This window comes from Convolutriloba macropyga, chromosome 6 (genome assembly GCF_964194025.1).
Source record: "Convolutriloba macropyga chromosome 6, txConMacr16.3, whole genome shotgun sequence".
NCBI classification, from domain to species: domain Eukaryota; kingdom Metazoa; phylum Xenacoelomorpha; order Acoela; family Convolutidae; genus Convolutriloba; species Convolutriloba macropyga.
In genome coordinates, this window is record NC_134473.1 from 68,869,663 (window position 1) to 68,882,383 (window position 12,721).

Below are 12,721 nucleotides of genomic sequence, written 5' to 3' on the forward strand. Positions count from 1 at the left end.
CGTTAGCAGTATTTGGGGTTAGTTAAAACCACAGTTCTATTGTTACAACTTTCCAAAGTTAGTTAAAGTGTTACATTCCCCGCGATTCAAAGCTAGGGGAAAAATTAATAAATAAAACAAAAAACTATTTAGCGTTGAAATTCAAACATTTATTTTGGCGTTTTTTAGTGACGACTGCGGTAAAAGTTTGCTAAACTTATCAATAGTGAACTCAGAGTTTTTTTGGATTACTGCTAAGCTGCCGTGAGTTTGGTACACTTTTTACATGTACCCAACTCGGGAATTATATAATGAAACGATTACAATTTTCTCACATCGAATGATGTACAATTTTTCAAAAAAAAAATATTAATAAAATAGTAGAGCGCGGTTATTAAGAAATCCTTTATTGACTTTTCGCTTTACCACCGGCACCCAAAAAAAATTTTGTTGGAGGAAAATGTTTCTGTTTGGTCACATAGTTGATATTTATGAAATAGCTGCAGATATTTCATACAAGGAAAAACTCACAAGAAGAAAAACTAGAACTAGCTTGAAAACCGATTTCCATTAATTTTTTTCCTGGAAATGCCGTTGATCACTTGATCTCTAATACGGGATTACCTTTGAGAGACAAAAATAACAAAGATGCGTATGAAGTAAAAAAATTCAAAGCAGAATTAGATAGTATCAGTGCATTTCTGCTTGTTATTTCAATAATTGTGTCCTAATCATTATGAACATCATAGTCTATTATAGAACTTGTTATATTTTGGAGCAAATGGTGGTCGCGACTTACTGGTAACAGCTAAGCCGGAGATTGAGCATAAACGAAAACGCAGGACATTTTCGAAAGAGTGATCTGAATTTTATTCACGAAGAAAATGAATCTTTTGTACACGCAAACTAGCTGTACACTCTTTTCCACATACAACCCTGGTAAAAGCCGGAAGTTGATCTTGAATAGTCTTGCAAGATTTTTGGAAAAAGACGCTAATCTTGCAAGATCTTGCAAGACGATATTAATCATGCAAAATTTTGCAAGTCGTAATAATCTGATGCTTTTGAAATGCTTTTGAGGCGTTTTCTTTGTTTTTTATTTTTTCAAAAAAATTCAAAGAACTAATTGTTTTAGAGTAGAATAGGATGGGTTTCTGGGCTCTCTTGCGATTTGGAGTCTGAACGGCTATTGTGTGGCGTTCTTTAATGTTTTTCAGACTTTGAGGCATTTTTGGCCTCTTCAATGCTTTTCGGATGTTAATTTTGCAAGAATCATGCAAATATTGGATGTTAATGTAAAAAGATTCGTGCAACACAGATTATGCTTAGTCTTTCATGATTTTGTCAAGATCTTGCAAGATTAACATGCTTAACCGACTGGAGAACGGTGGAAGAGTATAAAAAGCAAAACTTAAAATGTAATGGTGTAAATGAGAGTGAATTTTCTGTCAGTCCAAACTAAATTAATAAATTATAATTTTTACAAAATGCGTGATTCGAGAGTAGACAAGAGTTTAACTACAATGGAATTTACTTACACTCTTCCACTCATAAATAGGAGTAGAATGAACATCACGCACTTAACACTGGTAATTAAGTGTGGATTAAGGCTGAAACCTGGGCCCAAGTATGTGTTTTTTATTGCTTATGAAAACTAGAATTTTTTCCACTTAAACACGGAAAAGACCTAAACTTCTTCGCTTGTCTTTTTTTCGGGTTGACAGCTAGAAGGAGATTTGGTAATATAATGAAATCGCGAGAATATTTGTATAAAAAGGTTATCATCGCTCTAAAGTTATTCGGAGTTTGATGACTTCTCGTAGGCGATAACAAGGATGGGCTTATAATTTTTGATGAAAAATTAAGTTTAGCTCAGACGTTAACACCGGGGTCGGCCCGGTACTGAACAAAACTAAAAAAAACGGATCACAGAATTTGAATTCAATTTTTGCTGCGCTTCAAAAAAGCCGAATCATTCTGTGGCTCCGTAATCATTGTGTATATAAAACTAAAAAAAAACTGATTTCCTTCAGCCCACCCATAAAAATCCATAAAACTTTATAATTGATATGCCAGCATGTTTATAATGGTATATATAATTTTATGATGGACAATCAAACCTCGTTTTAGACTGTACAAACTGTTTTTCTGTATTTTGTTCAGAAATGGTGATGGAAAAAATAGTTTCATGGTGGCCGGGGGCAATTCTAGACTCGATTTTGCAGGAGTGTTGATCTCTATCTAGGTACGTTTGAGGGTCCCACCTGCCAACCTGCATTACAATGTTAAACCACTGATAACTCATGCTAAACAAATTTGAACGGAGAACTCAATACAACAACTTTGAAAATTCGAAAGACATTCGAAAGCAGAACATACTGAAGTGACAACCAATTTGTCTACAATCTAAACAATATTACAACTTCTAGAGTAGCTCTGAGTTATCTGTAAGGCATATTTGATTAGCTGATCAATATCTTGTTCGAAATCTCCAGAATTATACATAGTTTAATAGCTGAGCTGTTCGTCCTAATTTTTGCAAGTTTTTCACCACCAATTTTAGTGAACGTAAGTACAAAGTTATATGTTATGATGCAACCGATATCGGATAAAACTTTCAAGTCATATTCACAAGCGTTTGTACACAATCTGTTTTTAAAGCAATTTAACAGATGAACACATTGAATATAAGAAGTGCAAGCATTTCTTTTCATTCGTGGAGTAAAAACACAAAAACAGGAAATTGACAGCTTGAAAAATTGCTCATATGTTTTGTTATATTGTCAATTGAATCGTAAATTTGAATGGTAACCACAGAAGAATTAACCCAAAAATCTATTCAATTTGGCAAAAAAAGTGACAGTTGTTCAGGAAATTTTTGCACATAACGGTGACTTTTTATATAGCTAAGTTCCGTATAAATAAATTAGTTCCTTATGCGTAAGTTAAAATAGTAACTCAAGTTCTAGATTGTCGGTTTATTGTAGAGCCTTATTAGGTTAAATTATCTCCTAATTGGAATTATTATTTTTTATTTTGCTTCTTTTAATTTTCCGAAAAGTTTAAAAACAGGTTTGAATCCGATCGGAACATTTTATCAAATCTAACTAACAATATTTCCATACAGAAATCAATCACATTTGTTTAACTACCGGGCTGCTTCCGCAGCCCGGTAGTTAAACAAACCACAAAACCACAAAAAAATTGTGTCGGGAAAACTTGTAGTACTGAATTATCTTTAATTGGTTTTTATTCATTTTTTTTTGGTTTTTGAAAAGTGGAAGCAGTCGATTTGAAAGAAGTCAAATTTATTCACAAATAAAGATTATTTCTTAAAAAAATTTCTGAAAATTAGTTTTTGTGAATAATGATAAATCTTGTTACTTTTATGTGTTTTTATTCTAAATGAGTACAATGACTTCATAACTTTTCTGCATCATCCTTTGTTGCAAAGCTTTCTTTGCTTTGACTGAAAACTAAAGGTGCTCACCATCGAGTTGAATAAAATGCTTTCAAATATTAGCTGTTGAAGCAGCATCGCAAAAACAAATTCGTTTCAAAATCACATTGAAAACCAACGTAAATGATCATCCATAGAGAAGTTAATTGCACGAAAAGAGATTAAAGCCAAAGATAACCAAAAGATGAAATACTTATAGAGGAAATGACTAGCTAAAAGATGTGAGAAACAATGCGTGATAATTCCAATTGCCATTTATGTAAAACTATGATTTATCAAAAACGGAAATTTTTAAGATGTACAGAATTCAGGCCAAATGTAAGAATTTGATTCTTTATAAACCGCAAAAATATTTCTGCTCAACAGAAGATAACGAGAAAAAAGTTACGGAAAATTCAGATCGAATATTGTACGAAATCATCGAAACGAAAGGTCTCAGAGTGATACTTTTTTAGTTGTTTTGGTTGATTTTTTGCATGAATTTTGTCTTCCACATTATCAATTTTGACAAAATAATGAAATTATAAAGCTTAACATTCTCTCAATAACTCAAATTAGAGCGAAATATGCTATGGTAACAAAAAGCTAAGTACACCTGAAGATTTTTTAAAAAGCAAAACAAACATCAAATAACATAATGTTTTGAGTTCAAATTTGTTCTGCAAAAACGCGTAATTATGCACTTCGCTTTTTAAACGTCTAGTAGATGGTTTGTATAGTTTTCACACAGGTTTCTCACGACGTCTGCGTCATTTTCATTTAAAATTTCATAGACTTTTTCTTCTAAATTTTTCCCGAAAACTGTCTGCTTTAGTAAACGTTGCTTCAAAATTGTTCAAAAAATTTTAATCGGATTCAGATATGGAGTGTATACTGACCACTCCAGTACTTTCCACTCGTTTTCTTGCAAAAATGCCGATAATCTTCGATCTATGCACAGGAGCATTATATTGTTTTAAAAAAATGCCAGGAAATGCAATTTTTTTGCAATTTTTATAAATTTCCAATAACCGACAACCTTTAGCTTGTTTGGTCAATTAAAAACAATTTCCGTTCATCTAATCGTATTGCACCTCAAAACATAAGTGGTCATTTGTCGGAACTCTGGTTCCATTTTTTCAAAAAACTCTAACAATTCCGTCGTTGGAGCTGCGCACCCTTTTTTCATCTGTAAAACAACATTTTGTCATAACGATAAAGGCTTCTTGAGCTTATTGATACACCATTTTGAACAGAAACACTTGCTTTTCTTCTTCAAGCAGACTTTTTTGCGGCATTTCTTGAAAAAACGCCAAATCTTTTGACAATTGGTCTAACTGTACCAATGGAAATTGTATAGTAGCAAGAGAAAGCGTTGTGAGCCACTCTAACTCGCTCTAGTTAGATTTTGGGATCTTTCAACACATCGGTAACTAACTTTTTTTCTGACTTTTCATCCGCTCTGATTTTTGAGCCTCTAAAGTGTTTTTTTTAAGTAACGTTTGAATGCATACTGTTCACTGGATCTTGATTTCAATCTGAGTTGCTTTTGTACTTCAGACCATGAAAATTCGACATCTTGTAGCGTAACAACTTGGCAAACAGTGAAAGAACAAAGCGGTTTAACCATCTTTTCTGCTTAAGCGGCGAAAGTGAGAATTAAATTTCTCTTAAAACTTCTAAATTTCTGACCTCTTTTCCCGCCTTAGCGTAAATGATGCGCATGAAGCACGAATCGTGCTTTAAAAGCAGGAATAATGCTGTGCGGAGTTTTTGGTAACATAGTGTATGCAAAATGATATATTTGCCTTTTTTAAATACAAATCGAAAATTGCATTGCGAAATCCAAACTTTATCACCAAAAACTTAAAATAATATGATGTAAACCTATGCATCCCTCACATGTTGCATTTTAGTTCGATCAAAATAAATTTGCCAATTTTCGACTAAAATAGATTGTTCAAACTGACGGAATAATAAACGTCCGATCACATATTTCATACTGAGTTGCGACCTAAAATACAGTTGGCAGAAAATAAGCACTTCGAGGGTTTCAGTTTTCTCGTCTGCAAATTTTTCACAACCTGGTTTTCATCAGTGACTGCTGTATAAAAACTATTGACTGCTATTCAAAAATCTATTTGTTTATACAATTGTGATTTTTTTTCTGAAAATATATTTCTCAAAATTATCATCACTTGATTCTCTGAGACGAGTTTTGTTTTAGATTTTGACAAAAAAACAGAAGATTATTGCTGGAAGTATCAGATTTCGCAACCTTTCAAAATGGCTGCGACTCAATCACTTTGTTTACTTATGTCGCTTGCAATCACAACATTAATGCAACAAGATTTGGTAGCAGCGATTTACACTCATGCAGAAGGTGAAGTGCTGAACAGACTTTTATCGCCCTACAATTATGGAAAAATGATGAAGCCTCCTACTGAAGACTACAAACCGACCCTTGTAAATGTGACTATGTACATTTCGCATCTTGGAACCCCTTCGGACACTGAGATGACTTTTAGAATGCAGTTCTACTTCCGACAGTACTGGAATGTAAGTTAAAGTTGCTTTCTGATCATAGTGACAACACTAGACTAAAATCAGAGCTAGGTGGAAGCTGAATTGCACTGTTCATGTTATTTACATACACTTTACATTTGAGATACTATGATTGTGCTGTCTGTTTCTTTATTTTAAGATATTGGAATATTACTATAGGTTTCGGGTTGACATTTTATGGACAAAATTGGCAACAACAAAATTCATAAAATTTTCTTTTCTTTGAAAATTTTGCCTTGAATTTTTCTCGCTTTGCCGGGTTTGCTTTTAATGCTACCCTAGATACCGGTAAATTGAACAAATTACACACCTTGTTTTAAAACTTTTGAAGTCCGAAAAAAACTTTGATGCCCTCGAAAGCTTCTTAATTCTTTTTTAGTTGGCTTTTACTCGTATTTTTTAGAATTTAAAATCTGGCAAGCAAAAATTGCAAAATTTTGATCTAAAAATTTTTCTTTCGATTAGAGCTGTGAGATCTATCAATAATACCTGAATTTGTTTTACACATACTTTTTTGAGCATTAGAAAGCTGATTGATTTTTTTTGCCCTGTATTTATTTGTAAAAACCCAGTTCAGCCAATCAGTAGTGTATTTACTTTCACCTGGAATATACTTTCCTTGAAAAGAGTAAAACGATTATTCTTTTTTCGCGTTTTCTCCACCTTCGTAGGGTATCTGAACCTCCCGGGTCGAATGTCCTCCCTAAAATCCTCCCATTTTGATGTAAGAGTGGGGGGGGGTAATTTGTCTATGGGGGGTAAATTGATGTAAGAGTGTGGGGGTAATTTGTTCAGAGGGGGTAAAATGATGTAAGAGTTGGGCTGCAATGGGAGGACTTTTGAGGAATTACCCCCCATGACTGAAATTGCCATGTAAGAGTGGGCTGCAATGGGCTGCAATGGGAGGACTTTTCGGGAATTACCCCCCACGACTAAAATTGCCATGTAAGAGTGGGCTGCAATGGGCTGCAATGGGAGGACTTTTCGGGAATTACCCCACGACTAAAATTGCCATGTAAGAGTGGGCTGCAATGGGCTGCAATGGGAGGACTTTTCGGGAATTACCCCCCACGACTAAAATTGCCATGTAAGAGAGGGCTGCAATGGGCTGCAATGGGAGGACTTTTCGGGAATTACCCTCCACGACTAAAATTGCCATGTAAGAGTGGGCTGCAATGGGCTGCAATGGGAGGACTTTTCGGGAATTACCCCCCACGACTAAAATTGCCATGTAAGAGTGGGCTGCAATGGGCTGCAATGGGAGGACTTTTCGGGAATTATCCCCCACGACTGAAATTGCCATGTAAGAGTGGGCTGCAATGGGCTGCAATGGGAGGATTTTTTGGGAATTACCCCCCACGACTAAAATTGCCATGTAAGAGTGGGCTGCAATGGGCTGCAATGAATTACCCCCCATGACTACACATTAAAAACAAAAAAGTGTTTTTCAGTATAGTGAAGGACTTGTTCAAATAAATTGAGGGCCTAAGTAGGAGTGGAAAAGTCCAATTGGGTTCTAAATGAGAAGGAATCATCGTTCTAGTTGGTCTGAGATAGAAGTATTTAACACGTTGTCAGATTTCGCACTCAAAATATCATCTTTATACAGTTTAACAAAAAGTGTTTTTCAGTATAGTGAAGAACTTGTTCAAATAAAATGAGGGCCTAAGTAGGAGTGGAAAAGTCCAATTGGGTTCTAAATCAGAAGGAATTATCGTTCTAGATGGTCTGAGATATAAGTACTTAACACGTTGTCAGATTTCTCAGGTTGACTACCTTAGAGGAAACTTTGAAAAATTACTAAGACTTATACGCTGCCTTAGAAAACTTACAAAACTTTGTACGGCACCGCATAAGGCCGTAATAAGTTTTCTACGACACCGTATCTAATTGATGTAATTGCCAATTTCTAAAGTCTACCTTCCTAAAATTGGTTTTAAAAACAACGATTATCTCATACAAGTCATTTTTTCAATAATTTTTGGCATTTTTCACATCTATAAAAAACTAAAAAACTTAGTAGGTAGCAGGTACACCTAACGTTCACAAATTTTACCTTGAATTAGTTAGAAATAGCAAAAACCTGTTACGCCACTTGTGAGGCCGTGCAGAACTTTGGAAGCCTAATGATATCTTCTCCAGTTCATGTCATTAATCAACCAGAAAAAAATTCAATTCCAAAAATCCACAAAAGCTGGTGAATAAATACCTAAAAACATGCCCACAGTTTATAGGAGTGAAAAGAAAATTTAATGTGTTTGGTTTGCGTTCGGTTCAAATAAATCTGTTCTGGTTTCAGAAGGAATTTTTTTACTCAAGTTTTGGCTCATTTGAAAAGTCAGTTACTTTTGGGCGTTCACAACAGCAAGAGCCGGCTTGCAGTTCTACAATGTGATAGTTTAAACAATTTAAAAGACTTATTTAAGAAGAATCTTCAAATGCGCAACAATAAATGCATTTGATCGCTTTAAAAAAAGTAAATCAAGGTTTTATATTTTTTGAACTTCTATATAGTTTTGGCATCTAACTGGCTAATCAGCAGCGCAATTGTTGGCGCTTAAGTTGTTACTGCATGCAATTTAATTTGTTTGTCTTGAAAATTTGTTATTGAACGGTTATTCAAGATTCATTCCTGAAAACAGTGTCGGATCTCAGATTCTATTGGCTGAGGTGTGCTTTTTGTAATCGAACAAGTTTTTTGCGTGCAATTTGTGTTTTCCAGACAATACTCAAGTCTCTTAATTTGGCTATATCAATGATATCTGGTATTTCAACAATATTTCTAGTTTTATGATTTTGTCAAATTTCGGTGTATGTTGTTTTGTATCAAAACTGATGAAACACCATAACCTTCATGGCGAGGCAGGAATTTTTTTCCCATCTTACCATGAATGTTTGACTCAACTGGGAACGCAAAGATGAATGGACTGAAGTTACTCCCAGAAACACGCTAGAGTTACCTTTTAACAACGTCAAGAATTTCTTCGGCATTTTTGGGCTCTAAGAGAAGCTGGAAAAATGGGGTAAACTTAGGGAGTTGTTAAAATCTCCTGAGGTACTGTACCAAATCTGTTCGGCATAGTCGCATTTTGATGGCACCAAACAGTTCATGTTTGCCCTGCTCGCTGCTTTCTTCATTCAAGCCGGTAAAAAAATTATTGACAGCCAAACTTGAAATAAAAACAATATTTTTATTTTTATATAGTTTTTAGCGTCGATAACCTGTTTCAAATACTCGTTTTCATGAAAACAGTTCAATGATCGTTTAAATAGTTCAATCTGTTCTCGCCAAAGTTGAGTGAAGTGGTAATCAATCAAAAGGTCTAACAAAAGCATCTAGTGCGTTCCAGCTTATGATATATAATTTTTTACTCGACTTTTTGTTCTGTACAAAATATTTTCCTATTGTCCCATCATTATTGAGTCCTTATTAGGTAGCAAGTACTATAAGAAACAATTGTCAGTAATCAGTTGAGAGTGATAAAACACGTAGTGTCTGCAAAATCGTCAACCATGCGTTTTGTGTTGCGATTACATGGTATATCGCTGATAAAATAGGTACCTGCCGAAAATGCTAAATGCGCATATGTCTCAAACCTTTTAATCCCTTTTAAACTCATTCTGTAGCCAAATGGGACCTCTTTTGAAGCCAAAACAATCTTGAAATGGGAGTTACGGCTCAAAAATTGGGGAAAATTTATGACACATTTAAAAATTTTTTGAATTTTAATTGTTGTAAATAAGTGAGGGTAAAGTTTATCAAGGATAGTTTTTGATACTTTTTCAATAGACTTTCGCTCTTTATCAAGCATACAAGTGAAATAATTTCAACAGTTCAGATATCGTAACAATCGTAACCTCATTTTGTCGTTTTTTTTAGTTTTAAAACTAATAAGATTTCAAGTAACCTTCTTTCATCCTTAATAACCCGAAGGAAATCTTTTGTTTTGCAAGTGAACTCAAACATCAAATTTTCATTTCACCCTAGTGCTCATAAGGTCTATCAACGTCTTACAATTTCAGAACTTCAATTGTTGAAAGAACGCAGCACTCGAACAATGCTGCACTTTAAGAACTAGAAAAATAAAGTAAAGTCTTTAAAAAAGTTCCGATTTGTTTTTCAATTTTAATTGACTTTTTTTTGTTTTTCTGACGCCTCTTTCGTGTGCTATTGTTTGTTTCTTCAATTTCGCTTTTTAGCTTCTTTGAAGACTTCTAATAGCTATTGGTAATGGAGAACTACAACAGTTTTTTTCCTGAAATGACAATTTATCAATTTTTTTTTTGTGGAAAACATTAGGACACGCTATTTAAAGCAGCTTTTTCGCAGTTAAAAGTTTCTCTTAATTGGTTTTGATCATTCCAGGTCTAAGAACAGATTAATGCCCGGGTGAATTTAGATACTTACGGTGGATGTTCTGGCACAGTCTGCAAATGCTGAGGAACGAAGTTTATTTCGTCGCATAAAAAATGCACTCCGTTTTTGTACCTTTTTACTTGTTTCTCTGTCAAATAAGAATCAAAATGGGAAACTTAGAGCGCATTCTCCTCCTTTTAAGCCCGTCTTTGATGGAATTATTGGTCGCCTTCCTAAAAGTTTTTTGTGACAGTGTTATTTAACAGTGAACGCTGGAAAAATTAACAATTTTCAAATTTTAACTGATTAGTGGTGTTTTGCGCAAAGAACAGGTTTTTCGGCGTGCAATTTGTGTTTTCTAGGCACCATTTAGGTCTTTGGAGCTACTTGTATTAATTGATGAGCTTAATTCAACAATTTTACTTTTTTCACGATTTCATCAAATTTCTGTGGATGTTGTTTTATGGCAAAACACACAAAACATCATAACCTTCATGGTGAGATGGGAAATTTTTTCCCACCTCACCATGAAGGTTTGCCGTGACCCAGAACGTGGAAGTGGACCAGAATTACACCCACAAATACGCCGGGAACGCTGCTTCACGTTGTCTTACGTCGGTTCCTGAGATTTTGGGCTCTGCTGATGGCCCGAAAAATGGGGTATTGAATAGTATTTTGTTAATAACTTCTAAAGTACTGAACCAAATCAAACGGGAGTGGTCTCATTTTGTTTACACTAAACCCCTCTTGCTTACAGTGTTTGGTTGGTTTCTCAAATCGGCGTAATCAAAAAGTTATTAATGTTCAAAGTTGAAATAGTTCGAATTTTCGGGCTATCATGGGTGACCCAAATTTCGGTACAACAAAACGCGCGATTTACCAAACAAATGTTAGTGTTTTAGAATCCCCAGATAGTGGGGAGTATCCCCATATATATTTTATATGGTGTTTTACGGAATTGTGATGGTCAAATTTGGCTCTGAAATCAGGTCACCTCGCTTTTTGGGTCATTTGGTAGGGTACTTACTTTTTGCTATAACTTCTTCTAGAGTGGACCGATTGTGCTCATCTTTTAATATGATGCGTATCTCAAGCAGTGCTACAAGCTGTCCTAAGGGCGTTTGTTTTTGTTCCGCCGTTTTAGAGAAATTGGCCAGTAAACTTGCCCTTATTTTTAGCCCCAGAAGCGGATGACACCATCCGGCACCAGATTTGAAGCTTTGAATTTGGTTACTTCAGGTTACAAAATTAGTGTTCTGATTAGCCCGTCTAACGTAGATTCCGAATATGTATACTTTATATAGCGTTTTTGCAGGTTTAGATGGTCAATTTTGGCTCTGCAGCCAGAGTACCCTGGCTTTTTGGTGATTTGGTACGGTACCTTAACTTCGGAATAACTCGTTGTAGAGTGAATCGATTTTGATGATTTTTTTTGTTAGACCCAGCTTGAGCTAAGCTTTGTTCTGATATAGGTCTCGTTCCGTTTCGTTCGGCCGTTTTCGAGAAATTGGCCAGGACAGGTGCCCCAATTTTGACCTGGTGAAGCAGGGTACCTGTACTTGGTACCCGTTTTGAACCTTTGAATTTTGTTACTTCCGGTGACAAAATTAGTGTTTTGAACTGCTCATTTAACGTAGATTCAGAATATGTAGACTTTATATAGCGTTTTGTGATGTTTAGATGTTCAATTTTAGCTCTGAAGGTGGTGCATCTCTCCTCCAAGGTCAATTGGTACGGTACCTTTTTTTTGCTATAACTTCTTGAAGAATGCACCGATTGGGTTCATTTTTTAATATGACGCGTATCTCAAGCAGTCCTACAAACAGTACTAAGGGCGTTTATTTTGGTTCAGCCGTTTCAGAGAAATTGGCCAGTAAACTTGCCTCAATTTTAGCCCCAGAAGCGGTTGACACCATCCGTTGACACCATTGACACACCTTGAAGCTTTGAACTATGTTTCAAATCTTAGTGATATAGAATCCCCAGCTAGTGGGGAGTCTCCCCATATATATATTGTATGTAGTTTTATGTAGTCCAGATGGTGAATTTTAGCGAAACATGAGCCGTACTTGGGCGATTTTGTCATTTGGTACGGTACCTTTATGTTCGAATATCTCCTCGTAGAGTGAACCGATTTTTGATCTGTTTGTTGATTTGAACTCAGCTTGAGCCGTACTTGAATCCCTGTAAATAGCGTTTTGTTTCTTTCAGCCGTTTTCGAGAAATTGGCCAGGACACATACCTCCATTTTGGCCAATTCGTGTCCGGTACTTTTCGTGAAGCTACATATTAGATCAACAAAACTGGTTATTTTAGACTGGACAGTTAGTTTGTAAGACTCGGTCGATAATGGGGATTGTCCCCATATATATTTTACAGGT